The sequence below is a fragment of the Dendrobates tinctorius genome, unplaced genomic scaffold, assembly GCF_039654945.1.
Source record: "Dendrobates tinctorius isolate UK_male_01 unplaced genomic scaffold, ASM3965494v1 ptg000396l, whole genome shotgun sequence".
In the NCBI taxonomy this organism is placed as follows: domain Eukaryota; kingdom Metazoa; phylum Chordata; class Amphibia; order Anura; family Dendrobatidae; genus Dendrobates; species Dendrobates tinctorius.
This window is the reverse complement of record NW_027362062.1, coordinates 4273095-4284529: the sequence shown is the minus strand read 5'-3', so window position 1 is coordinate 4284529 and position 11435 is coordinate 4273095.

Here is an 11435-nt window from a genome sequence, read left to right as displayed (position 1 = left end):
ATCATCCCAGACAGATGTCTGTCCAGCTTCTGTATGAAGACTTCCATTGAAGGAGAACTCACCACTTCTCGTGGCAGCCTGTTGCTCTCATTGATCTAACTGTCAAAAAGTTTTTTTCCAATATCTAATGTGTCTCCTCCCATTGCTTCTAATCTTTCCTTGTGCAAATAAGAATAAAGATGATCCTTCTACAATGTGACAGCCCTTGATATATTTGTAGACAGCTATTAAGTCTCCTCTCAGTCTTCTCTTTTGCAAGCTAAACATTCCCAAATCCTGTAACCTTTCCTCATAAGACATGGTTTGCAGACCTGTCACCATTCTGGTCGCTCTTCTCTGAACTTGCTCTAGTTTGTTGATGTCTTTTTTAAAATGTGGTGCCCAAAACTGGACACAGAATTCCAGATGAGGTCTGACCAAAGAGGAGTAGAGGGCAATAATGACTTCACGTGATCTAGACTGTATGCTTCTGTTAATACATCCTAGAATTGTATTTGCCTTTTTTGCTGCTGCTATTGACTCATGTTTAGTTTATGATCTATTAGTATACCCAAGTCTTTTTAACATGTGCTGTTGCTTAGCCCTATTCCTCTCATTCTGTACATGCTTTTCTCCTACGCCTCATTGGGGGACACAGAGACAGTGGGTGTTATGCTGCTTGCCACTAGGAGGACACTAAGTAAACCAGAAAAAAAGTTAACTCCTCCCCTGCAGTATACACCCTCTCGCTGGATGAGACATCTCCAGTTCTTTGCTTAGTGTCTGTAGGAGGCACTTGGGTCTGGTTTCAGACCCCACCGTTTTTATTTTATTTTTGAATTTTCTGTAAATTTTTATTTTTTAATTAACGGAGTGAAGGGGCGACGATTCCTTTCTACGGCCCGCTCTCCCCCGAACCAACAGGCAAGCACGCGGAGTATACCTCCCCGCACACTTTCCTGCGACGTACAGGGCTGATTCCTCTGACGATGATCTTTACGGTCCAGGTATTCCACGGATACGAGGGCAGGCGCATGGAGTGCAATGGAGAAGACTGGAACAGCGCTTCCGAATGCCCTGAATCATCCCCATAACTCTCCATCCCCATAACTCTCCATCCCCCTGCCATAGGGAGGATCGATTGAGCATACCCCTTTAAGAACTCCTCCAGCTCTGCTTCATCGGCCAGGAGGATGAGAAGACCTGCATGGATGGCCCCGGACAGCACGGCCTGCCGAGCACTGGAGTGGAGGTATGGGGTCGGGTCCTGGCCCCCGGGAGAAGCGCTGACTTAGCGTCAGCGGTGGTGCACCGGCCCCCCCATCGCACACACACCCCCGGCGCTCGGGTAGGCCGAAAACTTAGTCCCCGGCCTACTAGGCCGCAATTTGAATGTCACCGCCCACTAGTGCCGCCCCCAGCGCCTACCGCGGGTAGGCCGAAAATTTAGCCACCGGCTTTTCCGACCTACTAGGCCGCAATTTAAATAGCGCCGCCCGCGCTAACGTCGCCCCCCCCTCCTCTTGGCGCCTCATTACGGGACGTGCAATCCTAATCTCGGGGGCCATCTCTTTCACCTCAGCCTGCTCAGGATAGCTGCCAGATACCGGACCGGGTGTCACCACAGAGCCACCGCTATTCCTCCTGGGGGACACAGCACAGGACCGTGGGTAAGCTGCATCTGCCCTCAGATTAAAGCTTAACCCTTTCCCAACACATTCCCTGCAGCTGCAGACAGACTCTGCCGTTAACCCTTTCAGGAGCACTATGTCTCAATCTAAGGAGGCTAAACGGGCTGCTAAGAAGCACGCTGCGTTTTTTACTGTGTGTACCACTTGCAAGTCTGCCTTACCCATTGCACAGACTAATCCGTTATGCACGGACTGCGACCCGGCTTGCGCCCCGACCTGCGCTCAATCGCCCCTCGCCGCCACTGCTGACGAGCCTCCTGCATTTAGTACCCCTGAGTGGGCTGCGTCCCTGTCACGGTCAGTGGAGTCTCTGACCCAGGCTATATTCTCCCTCCGGGAGGACTCTTTAAGCCAGAAAGTGTCCTTACCTCCCGAGGAGGGCTCTGGCGTCGGCCGGGAACCGTCCACCAGCAGGGGCCGTACTCGTTCAAGGGATGGTCAGGTCTCTAGAAAGCGGACTCATGACGCGTCCCCTAGTCTCGGTCGCGTCTCAGCATCTGCGACTCCTGTCTCTCGCTCTCCCTCTCCTGAGGTTCTCAGCGAGCACGACTCTGAATTCGAATCTGACACGTCAGCCCCTCAGAATCCCCCAACTGATCAAGAGTCGCTTGATTCTCTTATAGAATCAGTCAACAGGATTCTGAAGTTTGATGAGGAAAACATTCCCGCTCCAGCACATCCTATCTCTCTTAAGAAAACCAAGCATGTGCGCAGGTTATTTACCAGCCATCCGGACTTTAAGGAAATTGTCCAGAAACATAGGGATCGTCTGCATAAGCGGTTCACAGGGCAAAAGTCTATTCAGGCTAAATACCCTTTTGATCCAGACCTAATGAAGGATTGGTTACAGTCCCTCCGGTGGACCCTCCTGTATCGCGTCTTGCTTCAAAAACGCGCCTATCCGTTTCTGAGGGTTCCTCAATCAGAAACCCCTCCGATCGTCAGATTGACTACCTTGCCCGTTCAGTTTTTGAAGCTTCAGGAGCAGCGCTTTTTCCATCTTTCTCGGCAATTTGGGTCACTAAGGCAATGGCCACTTTTGCAGAAGTCTTGATTACTTCCTTCCAGGGCACCAATCTTACTCCGGAGGCAACCACTGTCGCCAGGCAGATAATTCACGCAGCGGACTTTGTAGTGGATGCCTCTTTTGATGCCGCCAATTGCGCTGCTCAAACTGCCGCTAATGCAATCTCCATTAGAAGAGCCCTATGGCTCCGCGACTGGCGGGCAGATGCCACATCTAAAAGGTCGTTGACTTCTCTCCCCTTTCAAACGGGTCGTCTTTTTGGAGAGAAACTGGATCAGCTCATTTCTGATGCTACCGGGGGAAAAAGTAAATTCCTTCCTCAACAGAAGGCTGTTCGGCCGTTTCGCAACCAATAGCCGACGCGTTTTCGATCTTTTCGCAACAATTCCGGTTGGTCCTCCTCTACCTTCTCTTCCGGATCAGGTCTGTCCCCGCGCGGAGACAGAAGCTCCCAGGTCTCATACAGACCTAACCGGTTGCTCTTGGAGACCCAGGCCTAGGGCTTCTGGATCTAGGGGAGCCAGATCTCATAGATCTACCCAATGACTTGTTGCGGTATCCGGCGGACACCGACAGAGTAGGCGGTCGCCTACTTTCCTTCAGCCACACCAGGCTCGCGGTCGCCACAAGTGGGTCAGGGAACTGGTGTCCTCCGGATACAAGATAGAATTTTCTTCTCCCCCCTCGAACTCGTTTTTTCCCCTCTTCTCCCCCCAAGAAAGAGACAAGAGCCTTCGTTCGGGCTGTTCAGGCTCTCTTAAGGGACGGGGTCATCATTCAGGTCTCTCATCATGAACGGTTCAGAGGATTTTATTCAAACCTTTTTGTGGTTCCAAAGAAGGACGGGACGATGCGACCCATTCTGGATCTCAAACTGTTAAATCAGTTTGTCAGGGTACAGCGGTTCTGAATGGAAACTCTCCGATCAGTTGACGCCTCCATGGAAAAAGGAGAGTTCCTAGCATCCATCGACATCAAGGACGCTTACCTTCCCATTCCGATCTGCCCGTCCCACCAGCAGTTCCTGCGTTTTGCAATTCACGAGGAACACTTCCAGTTTGTTGCCTTGCCCTTCGGACTCGCCACCGCCCCTAGGGTCTTTACCAAGGTCATGGCAGCTGTCATGGCCATTCTCCACTCTCGGGGAGTGGTGGTGTTACCGTATCCGGACGACCTGCTCATCAAGGGTCCGTCCCTTCCAGCCTGCGAGGAATCCATGGATATAAAAGTAAATACACCCTCGCGCCTGGGGTGGAAGATATACTTCGAAAAGTCTTCCCTGAAACAGTCTCAGCGGATTTCCTTTTTAGGAATGATCTTGGACACTTCCCGCGAGTTGGTCATTCTTCCTCCAGAAAAGACCCAAGCCTTACAACAGGCAGCGCAGACTCCCGACCAGTTTCTCACTCCATTCGTTTCAGCATGAGAGTTCTCGGAAAGATGGTGGCTGCGATGGAAGCAGTTCCATTTGCACAGTTCCATTTCCGTCCCTTACATAGCTTGGGACAAGAACCCGTTCTCCCTGGACTGTCGGATCCTTCTGTCCCTGCGGGTCAGGCAAGCCCTCAGGTGGTGGACACTGAGGTCCTCCCTGAATCAAGGGAGGTCCTTTCTCCCAGTAAGATGGTTGGTAGTAACCACCAACGCAAGTCTCCTCGGCTGGAGTGCGGTCTTTCGTCACCACACGGCACAGGGTCGTTGGGTCGACCCGAGAGTCACGTCTTCCCATCAACATTTTGGAGATGCGAGCGATCAGATTAGCTCTACGGAGTTTCCACCATCTCCTCGCAGGTCACCCCATCAGGATTCAATCCGACAACGCCACAGCTGGGTTCTCTCACGACGTGATTTCCACCATGATTAGTGCTAGGAAGCCTGTGTCCATGCACATCTATCACCGTACCTGGAAAACCTTCTTTTCATGGTGCAAGGATCATGGTCGATCCCCACTGGTGTTCTCCATTCCGGCCATATTGGAGTTCCTTTAATCCAGCTTAAAATCAGGCCTCGCGCTTAGCTCGCTCAAGGGCCAAATTTCAGCCTTGTCAGTGCTTTTCCAACACAAAATTGCCACCAAACCTCAGGTCAAGACATTAATTCAAGGAGTTTCCCATGTGGCGCCTCCCTATAGAAAGCCTTTGGAATCATGGGACCTTAACCTGGTTCTCGGGGCCTTACAGAAGGTTCCTTTCGAACCGCTGCAGGACGTCATTGACCATCCTCTCTTGGAAAGTGGTCTTTCTAGTGGCAATTACGTCAATCAGACGAGTTTCGGAATTGGCAGCCCTGTCCTGCCGTTCTCCGTTCCTGAATTTATCAGGACAAGGTAGTTCTCAGGACGTCCCCGTCCTTCCTGCCCAAGGTCGTCTCCTCTTTCCATCTCAACGAGGAAATTGTTTTGCCTTCCTTTTGTCCGGCGCTAGTCCATCGCATTGAGAAGGCCCTACACACCCTGGATGTGGTTAGGGCGTTGAAACGGTACATCTCGCGGATGGCTCCCTTCCGTAAGTCAGATGCCCTGTTCATACTTCCAGAGGGGCATAGGAAGAAGGGTCTAGTGCTTCAAAAGCAACACTAGCCAGGTGGATTCGCTTAGCGATTCAGGAATCCTACCGTGTGTCAGGAACGCGCCTGTCCCAGCGGGGATTAAGGCGCACTCTACCCGGTCAGTGGGCGCCTCTTGGGCCATTCGGCACCAGGCCTCGGCAGAACAGGTCTGCAAGGCTGCGACTTGGTCCAGTCTGCATACTTTTGCAAAACATTACCTAATTAATTCTCAGGCCTCTGCGGATGCAGCTCTCGAACAGACGCATCCTGCAATCGGCAGTACCTCGGTGTTGACTCAGTGGTACATGGGGTATTAGCAGATGTATGCTCTCCACCCAGGGACTGCTTTAGGACGTCCCACTGTCTGTGTCCCCCAATGAGGCGTAGGAGAAATAGGGATTTTTGTGTACTCACCGTAAGATCCTTTTCTCCAAGCCATTCATTGGGGGACACAGCACCAACCCTGTTTAGCCTACTGGCTCATTTGTAGCAATCTTAGGTTTTGACATAGTTATGGTTATTGTTGACTGTTTAAGCTCCTACTGCTTTTTTCACCGGACTGAAGATATATCATCCAGCGAGAGGGTGTATACTGCAGGGGAGGAGTTAACTTTTTTCTGGTTTACTAAGTGTCCTCATAGTGGCAAGCAGCATAACACCCACTGTCTGTGTCCCCCAATGAATGGCTCGGAGAAAAAGATTTTACGGTGAGTACACAAAAATCCCTATTTTTTCATTTTTATTGCCCAGATGTAGTACTTTGCATTTTTCCCCTGATAAAAACCATTCTGTTAGCTGCTGCCCACTGCTTCAGTTTATTTATATCTTTTTGAATCCTCTCTCTCTTCTCTAGTATTAGCTATCCCTCCTAGCTTTGTGTCATCAGCAAATTTATTCAGTTTACCCTCAATTCCTTCATCTAAATCATTGATAAAGATATTGAAAAATAGAACGCCCAGGACAGAGCCCTGTGGTACCCCACTTGAGACATTCTTCCAACTGGATGTGCAGCCATTTTCGACCACTCATTGGGTCCGATCACTAAGCCAGTTATGAATCCGCCTAATAGTTGCCTTGTTCATTCCATACTTAGTAATTTTTTGTCAATAAGGATGGTGTGAGATACTTTGTCAAATGCTTTGCTGAAGTCAAGATATACTATATCTACAGCATTTCCCTTATCCACCCAGTCAGTGATTCTGTCATAGATGGAAATTAAGTTAGTCTATCATTACAGGACTAATAAGTCATGTCAATCACCTGCTGATAAAACACTGATTGTATAGAAACAGCAAAACACAGCCCAGTAAGTGACACATTGCTGGAATCAGGGTGTCTGCCCCTACAGCATGTTGTTTTCAGATTACGTCGCAAAAACTTACTGACAGATTTCTTTTAAAGAGGCTCATATGCTTTACTTATCCACATAAAGATGCAGGTGGAACAGTTTAAAAGGGTAAAAAAAAAAATAGCCAATTTTTTGCAGCCAATAACTTGCCTCAGCAATAAAGAAGAATGGATCATAACTTCTGATCCCGGCCAAACTTTTGGAGTGACAGGATTTAATAGTTGAGTATTGGTTCATTTGTTATTTTATAACACTCCCTGACAAGGCAAATTATGCTTTTAAGTGGACAACCCCTTTTAGGAAATTGGTCAGCAGGAGAAGAGCATATTATAGAGCAAGACAGCCTGATTCCGGGGATGTGTCATTTATTAGGTGACAGAGACAGACGAAACCTCTTCTCAAATGCGCATGTGTGCATTTTAATGACTCAGGAGTGTTTTATTCCAGAATGAGCCTTTATGAAAACGGGCATGAAAATTGCTAGTCTTGATGAATCGTGGCCTTGGAGTATGCATTTTAATATAAATGGTAAGAATTATTGCCAGTGATTTCTCTTCCGGGACAATAAATGATTGGGCATATTGAATCCAACACATCTGATCCTTTAAAAAGGATCGGTCATTAAGTCAAAAGTGCCCCGTTTTTCCTCCTAATTTGTTCCCACTGCTCCCAAGTATTTTTTTTTTGGCTATATGGTTTTAGAAATATTGGCCCTTTTATTTCATGCTTGGTCTTTGCAAGTGATTGTGGCTTACAGGATCCTCGGGGGCGTGTCTTTAGGCTGCACTGCATTATTAACCGATTAGCCACGCCCCCTTTTAAAAGCCATAGAACTTAAGAGCAATTAAAATAAAGCCTGTATCTCTGGAACCGTATGGTGGATTAAAAAAAAAATAAAAACATTCAGGGGAGCAGTGGAAATTAACAGAGTAAAAATTGGACACTTTTGTACTGGTGAGAGGTCCTCTTTAACCCCTTCACTACCAACGGTGGTTTGCACGTTAACTCCCGGGCCAATTTTTACAATTCTGACCACTGTCCCTTTATGAGGTAATAACTCTGAAACGCTTCCATGGATCCCGGTGATTCTAACATTGTTTTCTCGTGACATATTGTACTTCATGTTAGTGGTAAAATTTCATTCAAATAACTTGCGTTTATTTGTGAGAAAAACGGAAATTTGGCGAAAAATTTGAAAATTTCGCAATTTTCCAACTTTGAATTTTTATGCCCTTAAATCACAGAGATACGGCACACAAAAAACTTGATAACTAACATTTCCCACATGTTTACTTTACATCAGCACAATTTTGGAACCAAATTTTTTTTTGTTAGGAAGTTATAAGGGTTAAAAGTTGACCAGCGATTTCTCATTTTTACAACACTTTTATTTTTAGGACCACATCACATTTGAAGCCACTTTGAGGGGTCTATATGATAGAAAATACCCAAAAGTGACACCATTCTAAAAACTGCACCCCTCAAGGTGCTCAAAACCACATTCAAGAAGTTTATTAACCCTTTAGGTGCGTCACAGGAATTTTTTTGAATATTTAAAAAAAAAATGATCTAACTTTTTTTCACAAAAAAAATACTTCAGGTTCAATTTTTTTTATGTTACCAAGGGTAACAGGAAAAATTGGACAGCAAAAGTTATTGTGCAATTTGTCCTGAGTACGCTGATACCTGATATGTGGGGGGGAACGACTGTTTCGGCGCATGGCAGAGCTCAGAATGGAAGGAGCGCCGTTTGACTTTTTCAATGCAAAATTGGCTGGAATTCAGATCGGACGCCATGTCACGTTTGGAGAGTCCCTGATGTACCTAAACAGTGGAAACCCCCTACAAGTGACCCCATTTTTGAAACTAGACCCCCCAAGGAACTTATCTAGATATGTGGTGAGAACTTTGAACCCACAAGGGCTTTACAGAAGTTTATAACGTACAGCGGTACAATTAAAAAATCATATTTTTTCCACAAAAAGGATCTGTTCACCCCAATTTTTATTTTCCCAAGGGTAACAGGACCCTAAAAGTTATTGTGCAATTTGTCCTGAGTACGCTGATACCCCACATGTGGGGGTAAACCACTATTTGGGCGCATGGCAGAGCTCGGAAGGGAAGCAGCGCCATTTGACGTTTTTGGCTGGAATTGAGATCGGACATCATGTCGCGATTGGAAAACCCCTGATGTACCAAAACAGTGGAAACCCCCCACAAATGACACCATTTTGGAAACTAGACCCCCCAAGGAACTTATCTAGATGTGTGGTGAGAACTTTGAACCCCCAAGTACTTCACAGAAGTTTATAACGCCCAGGCGTGAAAATAAAAAAATATTTTTTTTCCACAAAAATGATATTTTTGCCCCCAAATTTTTATTTTCCTAAGGGCAACAGGAGAAATAGGACCCCAAAAGTTGTTTTGCAAATTGTCCTGAGTAGGCTGATACCCCACATGAGGGGGTAAAACACTGTTTGGGTGCATGGCAGAGCTTGGAAGGGAAGGAGCACCATTTGACTTTTTCAACGCAGAATTGGCTGGAATTGAGATCAGATGCCATGTTGCGTTTGGAGAGCACCTGATGTGCGCAAATAGTGGAAACCCCCAATTCTAACCCTAACCCTAGCCCTAACCCTAATGGGAAAATGGAAATAAATACATTTTTTTAATTTTATTATTTTTCCCTAACTAAGGGGGTGATAACGGGGGGTTTGATTTACTATTTATGGCGGTTTTTATGTTTGGCGGCTGTCGCACGCTAAAAGACGCTTTTTATTGTAAAAATAGTTTTTGCATCACCACATATTGAGAGCTATAATTTTTCCAGATTTTGACCCACCGAGTCATGTCAGGTCTTATTTTTTGCGGGATGAGTTGACGCTTTCATTGGTATCATGTTCGGGCATGTGACATTTTTTGATCGCTTTTTATTTCGTTTTTTGGGACGCAGAATTTACAAAAACCAGCGTTTCATGAATTTCTTTTGGGTGGTGCGTTTACGCCGTTCCAGGTGCGGTAAAATTGATAAGGCGGTTTTATTCTTTGGGTCAGTACGGTTACAGCGATACCTCATTTAGGTCTTTTTTTATGTTTTGGCGCTTTTATGCAATGAAAACAATTTTATATAAAAAATAATTATTTTTGCATCGCTTTATTCTGCGAGCTATAACTTTTTAATTTTTTCGCTGATGATGCTGTATGGCGGCTCGTTTTTTGCGGGACAAGATGACGTTTTCAGCGGTACCATGGATATTTATATGAGTCTTTTTGATCGCGCGTTATTGCACTTTTTGTTCGGCGGTATGATAAATCATTTTTTGCTTCGTTTTTTATATTTATTTTTTAAGGGGTTCGCTTAAGGGGTTAACTATTGGGACAGTTTTATAGGGCGGGTCGTTACGGACGCGGCGATACCAAATATGTGTACTTTTATTGTTTTTTTTTTATTTCCAAAAAATGACTTTATTGGGGAATTTTTTTTTTTTTTTTTAATTTATTTAGCGATTTTTTTAAAATTATTTTTACACTTTTTTTTTTTTTTTTTTTACTTTATTACAATGTCCCAGGGGGGACATAACTGTCCTGTGACAGATCGCTGATCTGTCACATCACAGATCGCTGTGACAGATCAGCGATCTGTCAGGCACTGCACAGGCTTCCTCATGCCTGCGCTTTGCAGGCACTGAGGAAGCCAGCTTCCTGCAGGCCCCCGGAGGTCCCCGTTGCCATATTGGATCCGGGGACCTGCAGGAAAGGAGTCCCCCGCAGCAGCGCTGCACATTGCGCTGCCGTGGGGGGCTCAGGGAAGCAAGGAGGGAGCCCCCTCCCTGCCGATGCTTCCCCTTAACCCCCGGTACACCGCGATCGTGTTTGATCGCGGTGTGCAAGGGGTTAACGTGTCGGGGGCGGTCCGTGACCGCCCCTGACACATTGTGCCGGGTGTCAGCTATGATAATTAGCTGACACTCGGCCGCGATCAGCGGCGCTCACCACGTGGGCGCCGCTGATCGCGGTGACGTAATATTCCGTCCATGGTAATTAGGTCCAGGGTCACATGGACGGAATATTACGTAAATTGTAGGTAAGGGGTTAAATTTGACTGTTGCATGGAGAAATAATAGCATAACATGCAGGCAACTGAAAATACCCGGTGTAACAACATCACTGGTATAGTACTGGACGGGAGATCTGTGCCACTACGCTTAATGGCGTCAGTGATGTGAGTATTTTCCTCCAGCACATTAAGTGTTGTGAGGATTAAGCCAAGTTGCATGAATGGGCTGGTTTTTATGTGGACGTCCATAGACAAGGTGGGAGGATGTCTACCTTAGCTCCACCTGCAGAGCCGGCACCACCGTGTGCTGACAGGACCTGTGTGATGTCACAGTCATGTGTTTAGTCACATGACAGAAGAGTCATATGGTCTGGGGCTTAAATATCTGGGCTCCAGAGGCAGTCTTTATTCAGCAGGACTGGAGGGAGGATCTCCAGTGGTTTGTGTCCAAAGGAGGAAAGACTGAATCCCGTGTTGCTGCAGAGCGGGCTGCTACATGCAAACATATGGAGTCTGTTACAGCATTTTTCTTTGTTGTTTTCCTGTTTTTGCCTGAAAGGCTGCATTTACTGTCCCTTTCTTGTTGGTTTATGCTGCCATATAATAAACCAACCAAAGATTTGAAGAGACAGTGTTCATGTTTTCTTCCTCCGTGCACTGCTAAGTGAGTTGAACTACCACACCAGTTAGAGATCAAATTTCCATTATGGCTTACAAAAGGGGTCCTGAGCGTCCCTTAGCCTTATTCTCCAAACGCACAGAAAAAAAAAAAGACTTATAACATGA